The sequence below is a fragment of the Meles meles genome, chromosome 3, assembly GCF_922984935.1.
Source record: "Meles meles chromosome 3, mMelMel3.1 paternal haplotype, whole genome shotgun sequence".
NCBI lineage: Eukaryota > Metazoa > Chordata > Mammalia > Carnivora > Mustelidae > Meles > Meles meles.
The window spans coordinates 161,424,487-161,435,468 of record NC_060068.1 but is presented as its reverse complement, the minus strand read 5'-3'; positions in this window follow the sequence as shown (position 1 = coordinate 161,435,468).

The window sequence follows — 10,982 nt, the reverse complement described above, 5'->3', positions numbered from 1 at the left end:
AATAAGAAAATGTTTCACTGGGGTGAACAAGTTGAGCCTGTACACAATCATTGCATAGAATTAAATTTACTCATTTAATTTCTCTAATTTATTAATCTCTTATTATAAATCATTAAGAATACAATTACAGTGTGAACATTAGACCGCTTGACTCAAAGGCCAATTTTCAGACTTTGATTTTTAGTGGCTGAATTAGTAGGAATGATATTTACACTTACTTAAGGTGGGTGCTCTGTTTTTCGTTTACTTGTTTGTTCCTGCCCTATGGAATTCAGATAGGGAATTACCAACAATCCTTGGGAAAAAAAAAAAATCTCTGGAGAGTTTACCAAAGGTCACCTTTAAGTGTCATACTGGGAATTTTAATTTGAGTAACATCAATGAATACTTGTCATTGCTTCTGTGAACTGCTTCAACATCCATTCTCCTGGGTGAATGTGAATTGTTGTGTTAATGAACATATGCACTCCAGAGTTTTCTAGAGAAGTAAATGGGATACTATTGTGATATGTATATATTTCTGTCAGTACATACTAGAGCATAGCATCATGTTGTTCTTCTTTCTTTTTTAAATTTTAATTTAACTGCTATAAAAACTTTATTATAATTCCTGAATCAGCAACTCCGTGCTACTTCATATTGAAAACAATTTAAGGATTTAATTAAACTATAAAACCAATGTCAAATTATTTCTAACTTAAAAAAAAAAGGACAAAAAAACTCTTGGAGGACATACTTTGAGATATTTAACTATTAATTTTTCCTTAATAATGTAATTAGTATAGGTTATATTTAGAAAACATGAAATATAAAAATTTTTATATTTATTAAATCATATTAATTTTTAAGATTCCTGCAAAAAAATACAGAACATGATAAAATAAGTAAAGAAAGATTTATTGAGAAAAGAGTCTAAGAGACTTGTCTTTCTGGAATAATGTGGTTTCTTTGTAGCTTTCCATATTGGAAACAAAGTTGATACGGCAATTATGAACAGTGAGAAGCTAGGCACCCAGTGACTTGGAAAATTTGTCAAGATACAGACGTTGTAAACTTCCCTAAATTGGCCAAACTCAACCTCAGTTCACATATGGACTCCTGAAAATCTCTTCTGAAGATACAGAATGTCCCTATGAAATATTTCTAGCCAATTTAAAATGCTTTCCTCATATCAAAATTGGATGTTAGAAATATCATGACCACTTTTTTCTTAGAATACATGTCCACATGCCAATGTTTAATATGATTTCTTAGATGGATTTTTTAGTGATAACCTACACTTAAAGAAGTTAAGGAAATACACTTAATCAACAGCCAAGCTAACTGAAATAAGTTTTACGTAATTTTAGTTGGCTGAAATATATACCGACACAATTTTCTATCTCATTCTATGAATTTTCTGTCAGTTAAAGTAGTTTACAAAATTCATCTCTTCTATAGTTAGAGATGGAAGCTTGATAATTATTATTTGGGATATTTTTTAAATTTTGGATTTATATTACATAATTGCTTTCAACATTATCTTTTTCCATCTCAGGGGCTTAAATATAGGTCTTTGACATTGTAGTTCACTTATGAATTCTGCATCATCTCATTTGCATGTTAGCTTTGAGCATAAATCTTGACACTTGACACATTCCAGATACATCTGTATCAATGAATGAATAAATAATGGAAATTATTTATTTATATTTGTTAAATGGCTGAATACCTAATCTCGGTGAAGTCAAGTCTTGCCACTTCATAACATTGGAGTAATATGCCACATCTTGGGAAGTTAGAAAGATCAAACAAGTTGTGATGAGTGAACAACAAAATTGATTGAAAGACTACTACATCAAAAACGTATGCAAAACCGTGTAAGTAACACAAAATATTGTTGTAATACTGAGAAGAATAAAACCTATGCACATCATCTGTACTAGAATCTCAGTTAATGAACAATATTCCCATTAGTTCATGCCAGTTGATCCCCTAAGTCTAAGAAGACTGGAACCGTACTTTTCAGTAAGTTTTTGGGTCTTGCTAAATACAGCTATTCTCACCCTTTACTAGCTCATTAGTTTGTTTAATGATTGATTTTGTTATGGTCCCCAGCTGTTTGGTCAAACACCATTGTATATGTTACTATGAAGATTTTTTTTTAGATGTGATTAATATTTAAGTCAGTAGACATTGAATGGTGCCTGGGTGGTTCAGTATGTTAAGCGTCTGCCTTGGGCTTACGTCATGATCCCAAGGTCCTGGGATATAGCCCCGCATGGGTCTCTCCGCTCTGTGGAGAACCTGCTTCTTTCTCTCCTCCCCACTTATGCTCTCTCTCACCATCTCTGTCTTTATCTCTCAAATAAATAAATAAGGTATTTTTTTAAAAAAATCAGTAGACACTAAGTAAAGCAGATTACACTCCCCAGGGTGGGTATGTTGAAAGCCTTTAGAGCAAGGACTGGTTACAGAATAGAAGTCTTCTCAAGAATGCAGCATAGAAACCCTCCCTGAGTTTGAGAGTTTTGTTCCTGCCTGTCCTGCCCTGTAGATTTCTGACACAAGATGGCAATCATCTAGTTTTACCTGAATTTCCAGCCTGCTGGCTTGTCCTATGGAATTCAGATGTGCCGAGTACCTGCCATCATCAATTTCTTGAAAAATTCTCTCCCCCCTCTCTCTCCCTCTCTTTCAATGTGTGTGTGTGTGTCTGTGTGTGTGTTTAGGCTTGTATATTGAAGCTACTTCCTACCTAAGGAGGCTGTTTATTACTAAATTTCCCCAGACACACACTCCTACTTCACAGCGACACCATTCCACATGTTGTACATCATAACCTTATAATTTCAGGCCCATGAATATTTAAAACACATTTTGTATCCTCGTTCCAATTACGTCAATTCTGTGGACATTCTTACTTTATTTCCGCTTCTATTGTCGTTTTTTCACACCCATATGTGCAATTCAGACACCTAAATTTTTGATGTTATTGACTTGTCACATGTTTTTTCAAAAGTTATGGAAGTGAAAGAAATGTCAAAGAAGTCAGTTCCTTGAACTTGTTAACTGAGTATGTTATGGCTCCCTCAGCTTTGCTCATTAATGAATCATTTTACATCTGGCTGCCTAAGATAAATTACTCACCCAAACGAAGTCCAGTCTGTATCACTGACAGGTCATCATCACACTAAATAAAAAGGTGGAAGGCTATGAAAGCCATCAGATTTAAAATGTTATGTAAACCAAATATTCAATACCCAAAATGAAAATAATCACATATGAATAAGTATGATGATTGTAGAGGCACAAACCTCTAAAACTGCTCAGTTTCAACATCTGCTGAAACATTTTGGTTATTTTTTTAAAGATTTTATTTATTTATTTGACAGACAGAGATCACAAGTAGGCAGAGAGAGAGGAGGAAGCAGACTCCCCGCCAAGCAAAGAGCCGGATGTGGGGCTTGACCCCAGGACCCTGGGATCATGACCTGAGCCGAAGGCAGAGGCTTTAACCCGCTGAGCCACCCAGGTACCCCACATTTTGGTTATTTTGATACTTGACCCCAGATGTATGCAAGTAACTGTTGTACTTCCTCAAATTCTTGCCCTTGGATGATCAAAACCATCCACTTCCAGGCCTCCCTGTGGTTCCTGGTTTCATCTTGCTGTTTTTGCTGAAGCACATGATGTTCTGCGGCATTGCCCTTAGCATTTGTATCCCACTCTTTAAGGTGCTCTACCAGTATACCGGTACTTCAGCACCGTACTTAGGGGAGTTCCCCCACAGGTGCCATATGTCCTGTCTACTCTGGGATCCTGAGCCACTTCACACTTTTCTTAACTCTTCCCTTGTACTCTCAAATCCCCACACTTTATCTGTCTATCAATCCATCTATCAATCCGTCTATCTGTCATCTATCATCTATTACCTATTTTCTATCATCTATCTCCCCTAGAGTTTCTTCTCAAAGACTCACCTGTTCTCCCTGCTCCTCCTCCTCCTCTCTCCTAATCTGCCACACAAAAGGCCTATCATGTCATCTGGGAGTTTGATAGTTTAAACTAACATCATGTCTTCTTCTAGATCTAAAATCTTTATCAGAATTTCTCCTACTCTTCAGAGTTTGAGCTTTCCAACTCCAGACTGTAAAAGTGATCTTTTCTATATGATCAGTTGCATCCCCCTGTTCCTAAGGAATAAATGAAGGAAGCTCTAGCTGTTGAATAGAGTTTTTAAAAAATCAGGAGTATCTGTCATTTCCTGACTTGTTAATTTTAGCCATTCTGACTGGTGTGAGGTGATATCTCATGGTGGTTTTGATTTGTATTTCCCTGATGCCGAGTGATGTGGAGCACTTTTTCATGTGTCTGTTGGCCATCTGGATGTCTTCTTTGCAGAAATGTCTGTTCATGTCCTCTGCCCATTTCTTGATTGGATTGTTTGTTCTTTGGGTGTTGAGTTTGCTAAGTTCCTTATAGATTTTGGATACTAGCCCTTTATCTGATATGTCGTTTGCAAATATCTTCTCCCATTCTGTCAGTTGTCTTTTGGTTTTGTTAACTGTTTCCTTTGCTGTGCAAAAGCTTTTGATCTTGATGAAATCCCAAGAGTTCATTTTTTCCCTTGCTTCCCTTGCCTTTGCCGTTGTTCCTAGGAAGATGTTGCTACGGCTGAGGTCGAAGAGGTTGCTGCCCGCATTCTCCGCAAGGATTTTGATGGATTCCTTTCTCACATTGAGGTCCTTCATCCATTTGGAGTCTATTTTCGTGTGTGGTGTAAGGAAGTGGTCCAATTTCATTTTTCTGCATGTGGCTGTCCAATTTTCCCAGCACATTTATTGAAGAGGCTGTCTTTTTTCCATTGGACATTCTTTCCTGCTTTGTCGAAGATTAGTTGACCATAGAGTTGAGGGTCGATTTCTGGGCTCTCTATTCTGTTCCACTGGTCTATGTGTCTGTTTTTGTGCCAGTACCATGCTGTATTCATGATGACAGCTTTGTAATAGAGCTTGAAGTCCGGAATTGTGATGCCACCAACTTTGGCTTTATTTTTCAATATTCCTTTGGCTATTCGAGGTCTTTTCTGGTTCCATATAAATTTTAGGATTATTTGTTCCATTTCTTTGAAAAAAATGGATGGTATTTTGATAGGGATTGCATTAAATGTGTAGATTGCTTTAGGTAGCATAGACATTTTCACAATATTTATTCTTCCAATCCAGGAGCATGGAACATTTTTCCATTTTTTTGTGTCTTCCTCAATTTCTTTCATGAGTACTTTATAATTTTCTGTGTATAGACAGATGCTGGAGAGGATGTGGAGAAAGGGGAACCCTCCTCCACTGTTGGTGGGAATGCAAGCTGGTGCAACCACTCTGGAAAACAGCATGGAGGTTCCTCAAAATGTTGAAAATAGAACTACCTTATGACCCAGCAATTGGACTACTGGGTATTTACCCTAAAGATACAAACATAGTGATCCGAAGGGGCACGTGTACCCGAATGTTTATAGCAGCAATGTCTACAATAGCCAAACTATGGAAAGAACCTAGATGTCCATCAACAGATGAATGGATAAAGAAGATGTGGTATATATACACAATGGAATACTATGCAGCCATCAAAAGAAATGAAATCATGCCATTTGCGACGACATGGATGGAACTAGAGCGTATCATGCTTAGTGAAATAAGTCAATCGGAGAAAGACAACTATCATATGATCTCCCTGATATGAGGACATGGAGAAGCAACATGGGGGGGTAGGGGGATAGGAGAAGAATAAATGAAACAAGATGGGATTGGGAGGGAGACAAACCATAAATGACTCTTAATCTCACAAAACAAACTGGGGGTTGCTGGGGGGAGGTGGGATTGGGAGAGGGGGACGGGGCTATGGACATTGGGGAGGGTAAGTGCTATCGTGAGTGCTGTGAAGTGTGTAAACCTGGCGATTCACAGACCTGTACCCCTGGGGATAAAAATACATTATATGTTTATTAAAAAAAAAAAAATTTGGAAGGGGAGGCGAACCATAAGAGACTATGGACTCTGAAAAACAACCTGAGGGTTTTGAAGGGTCAGGGGTGGGAGGTTGGGGGAACAGGTGGTGGGTAATGGGGAGGTCACGTTTTGCATGGAGCACTGGGTGTTGTGCAAAAAGAATGAATACTGTTACGCTGAAAAAATAAATAAAATGGAAAAAAAATCAGGAGTAATAGGCAGTTGAGTGTGAGATAGAATTGAGTGTGAGATAGAATAGCTTAATATTTCAAAAATAGAATCTCAGCCACACATAATTATATTGCTATTATTCCACTCAACATTACCAAGTTTGTTTGATAATCATCAGAAATACCATAGAGGAGGAAAAAGTCCTCACAAGTAGATCTTAAACTTATTATTAATGTTTATATCTAAAATCACTACTTTTGTTGAGTCTTAAAAATATTCTCAGACTTTTTTCAAAATGTGTGGTTGAGGAAATTTCTATGACACCATTTACTACCACTTGTCCAGTTATGTAGAAATTCTCTTTATTATGTTAATATTAATTACGTTCTAAATGTTTTATTTAAAATTTCAATAACCTATCTATGCAAGATCCATTCTGAGACTCATAGTGAAGATGCTAATCTGGGAATTCATCAGTCTGGAATATCCTGAACCTGCAATGATCATGGAACTTTTCAGTTTTAGAAAAATGATTGATATTCTCAACAATTTAGATGAATTACTTCCTCCTTCTTTCCTTCCTTTCCTCCTTCCTTTGTTCCTTTCTTCTTTTCTTTTCTCCTCTTTCTCTCTCCTTTTCTTTCTTTCTTCCCTCCTTCCTTCCTACTCTCCTTCTTTTTCTCCTTGTTTTGATTTTTAGAAATTGGTTTTTCTAAAAGTGATTAAGAAGGATTAGAGAGAGGTAAAGCTTATATACATAATTCTATCATTTGTGCTCATCATTTTATATAATACATTCAAATTATTTAAAGAATTAGCCCTTTACCGAAGATGTAATCAAAATAGAAATATAATAATGGTACAAATTATAATAAAATTTATCCTCATTTTCTTCTTATTTGTACCAAACATGCTTTTTTTTTTTTTTTAAATAACCAGGCTTTCTCAAGAAGACTGTATTTGTAATGCTCATCTAAAAATTGTAAACATAAAAACTCCTCTTGTCACTAAAACATTATCCAGTGTTGTCTAATATAATCTGACTTCGTGTTTGAAAGAAAACTAGAAACATGTAAAGCAAAGAATTGCTTCAGAGAGAGTGCTCCAGGGAGCTATTATATCAACAGATCTTGTTCTGTGCGTGTCATGATATCAATCCTCTCACCTTGAGGATTTATCAAATCATCATAGCTTGAATCCTTAGTGTTAGCAGATAGCCAAGCAATAGAAATAACAAAAGAAAATACTACCTAAGAGAGTAGGCATTTTCACCTGATTCATGAATTTCAAAAACATTACTTTTCTTGTGTTCATTAAGTGTTCTCAAGAAAATAGCTTTTTACTTAAAGGCAAAGAAGGGTTGTACAAATGAAAATAAAATGGACCTATTCCCAGAAGTATTCTCAGTATGAGAATCCTCTAATGCTTTCTCTATATTTCCCATTTTTATAAATCCTGGGTCATAAAATATTCTTAACTATGTTAACTCTGTAAATGTATATAATCATATATATACACATATATATAATTATCACTAATGATAAACAGAAGTTTCATCATTGAAAAATTAACATTTTACCCCATTTATTGTTGTAGTCGATATTGCCTTGAGTAGTTAACATGTTTTATAAAAAATTTTTTTTCATATAATGCAAGACTGCTGCTATAGATAGTTGAATAGTATATAAGGCAGTTCGTTTGCTCAGCCTGGCAAAGAAGAAAAGAAAGCTTTGGATATCACACTGACATATATCCTTGAAAATTTATAATGACGAACAAAGTATGAGAACCGTTATTCACATTGAAAAGTCTGTTCCACAAATATTTCCACAAAAATTTATGGATTAAGAAGTTGAAAAATTGGTATCACAATTTAGTTGAAAATTTCACAAAAAACTCATTTCTTAGAGCATGAGCCAATCACTTCTTTGTGCATTCCAACTTTATCCATATTCTTCCAAAGCAAGGTTTTACTGTCCGGAGAGAAGAATATAACCAAAGTCAGATTTACTTGGCTTTTGTAATGCTCATACACTAAAAACATATCTGCTGATTATTATCTTCATAATGCCTATATTTCCAGAAACACTCGAACAGTGAAACAGCCTCAAAATTGTACCTTCTTATGCTGTTTCATCAAAAGACTGTTATCAGCAGATCTTACTTAAAAATGGGTTTTGTCTCTATTTGCATTGGATATATTTGCTTTGGGAGATTTCTTTTTACCATTTCAAACAACAAACAATAAAATTCACCTCCATTTGGGAACTCCCAAACTTTTTCTGGTTTGTACATGTTTCCTTTTGTAAATTTTATTTCATCCATTAGCTTTTTATTAAAAGACTGATTCACCATTTTAAGCAATGTACTTGACATTTCCAAACAACTTGACCTATAATAACATTATAAAATAACATAATATTTAAAAGGAGTACATTTGGAATAAAACAAATTCATTTTGGTCTAGTTGCGGAGCCTCCGTGAGAGTCTGCTGCTTTACACACTCTTGTAGGGGATAGTTCTGCCTCGCAGAATTACTGTAAGGGTTAAATCACATGACAAAGGCAATGTGCTTACCAGAATGCTTTGATACAAAAAAGTTAAGCTATTTTTATCATTTACTATAAATAGCAATAGCTCATAAATTTTATGTGAGAGGAACGGCTCCGATAGCACCTTTGGCTTTCTACTTATTTCAGATCTAAAAATATGTCACCTGAAAAATGAAGCTCAACTGTAGACACATTTAAACCCATAGCATAAAATAACTTTTTCTAACAGAGTGTAACATACTATATTTATTTTGAATGTTCCTTAATGAGTTTTCATTTGGGATGACTTTAAAAAGAATATCTTTACAAAACTTTGGTTTGTCTAGCTCCAGACTTGATATGAATGCATAAATGTGATGTTCTTTTGAAGTCAGGAGGTTAATGCCTTCTTCTTCTTCTTTTTTTTTTTTAAAAGCTAAACTAATCCAGTGTCTCAAGGTCAGAGGTTTATATCGAAATTTTCAGAGAGCTGTTGAGTGGCTTTTTCAACTTATATCACCACAAGATGGGCTCTGAGGTAAACTGAATTATTTGTTCAGTGTTATTCCCTCTCATTCCAGCCATGCTTTCTTGAGGATCACAGACAAGTCGTTACCTAGTTGAGAGAAAATTCTGTACGGCATTTCCTTTGTATTCCAACCTGCTTCCTCACCATAATATGGGCAATTTTTGTATATCAGGTAAAATGACCTTTTACACATATGAACATACTCTTATTTTTGAGCACTTTTAAGCTGTTTAGTGTGGAGATTTAATTGTGAAGTTTGGGAATTTTCTTTAATAATGCTCACTTATATTTATGGCAATGTAAACATGATATGACTTCTATTCTATATTAAAGAGACCCTTCTTTCTTTCCTTTCTTTTTCTTGACTTTTGCATTTATTTTATTTTTGCATTAATGGTACTATTTATTATAAAACTAATACCAATCAAGGTCATGTAATGGTTCAATTTTTTCTCTATAATAGTGGGTGACCATCATGTCGTATTTTATCTCACTGTTTGTTTGTTTTGAGAATAGTTTATTAAATATTACAGAAACAAATATAAAATATTAGCTTCCAGGTCAAAGAAGGGAAAAAATGGCCCATTTAGTAGAAAACTATTTTTCTAAGCCCTTCTTACACACTATTTATAAATCACTACCTCTGCAATGCTACTTAGCTTTCCCCAAAAGCCTTACACCCATTTGGGGCATAATTAATACTCACCTGGTGCCATAAACTGAACCCGCACAGCCCATCCTTCTTGCCCCTTCCTGAAAGCTGAAGTGACACATATGCTAGGGATTTTCCAGATCCTTTTTAAATCAACTGCAGCAATTGTTTCCTTGAGAAAATTTACAATCTGGAGATGCTTCGCCCTGCTTGTACTTTCTCCCAAGAGAAAGCAGACAGCAGCTCAAGAAGCTCTGATACCACTAAATGTGCTTCTGTATCCCCAGGCTAATAATAAATTCTAAGGATCTGGAGAAATTAAGCCTGCTTTGCAAATCAATGTGTTTATCGTTCCCAATATACCATCACCTGTTTCTAATAACAATAAACTTTTCTCCAAATGGGGAGGCTCTCTGGGTCTATGAGTGATGTAAATGTACATAGCGTTATTAGGAAGTTAGTTACGTTTGAAATAGCTAATATTCTCTCCATATCTGTGAAAGATGTACATTCCTATCTTGTGCGCTATAAATCCAGTACAATTTCTGCTTATTCCAGTTATCCCTTTAAGTTTTTAAATTATATTTTCTTGCTTCTGGGGGGAGAAGAATTATGCAGATAAATACCTTGTGTAACAAAATGTTAATTTTGTTGTAGCTATAAGCTGGATAATTTTGCTCATGAAAAGAGCAAGTAAACTAGATTTGGCAGAAATTAGAGTAGTCCCGATTCAGCAGTAACCTTACACAAAACTTAGATTCTGTTGTAATCAAATCAGACAAACTAGGTTTGGGCATAATTAGATCAGGATAATTAAATTCTCCATCTCTTAGGGAACATCAAAATGCACATATGTAGGATTCATTATTTTTCCCTTTGTATCCAGTTGTAGCACTGAAAATCTACACCCAAGAAGAATTCAGATGGGTCTGCCACTTAGCAAGAGGGGCTCTTATTCACTGATATTTCTCAAAATTAACTTTACCAAAAAAAAAAAAAAAGAAAGAAAGAAAGAAATAATTGTTGTTTTTAAGCTGGTTTCTTCACTACATATTAGACTATGTCCTGGCTAGCTGCATCAACATGAAACTCAGAATTTGGTTCTATAACTG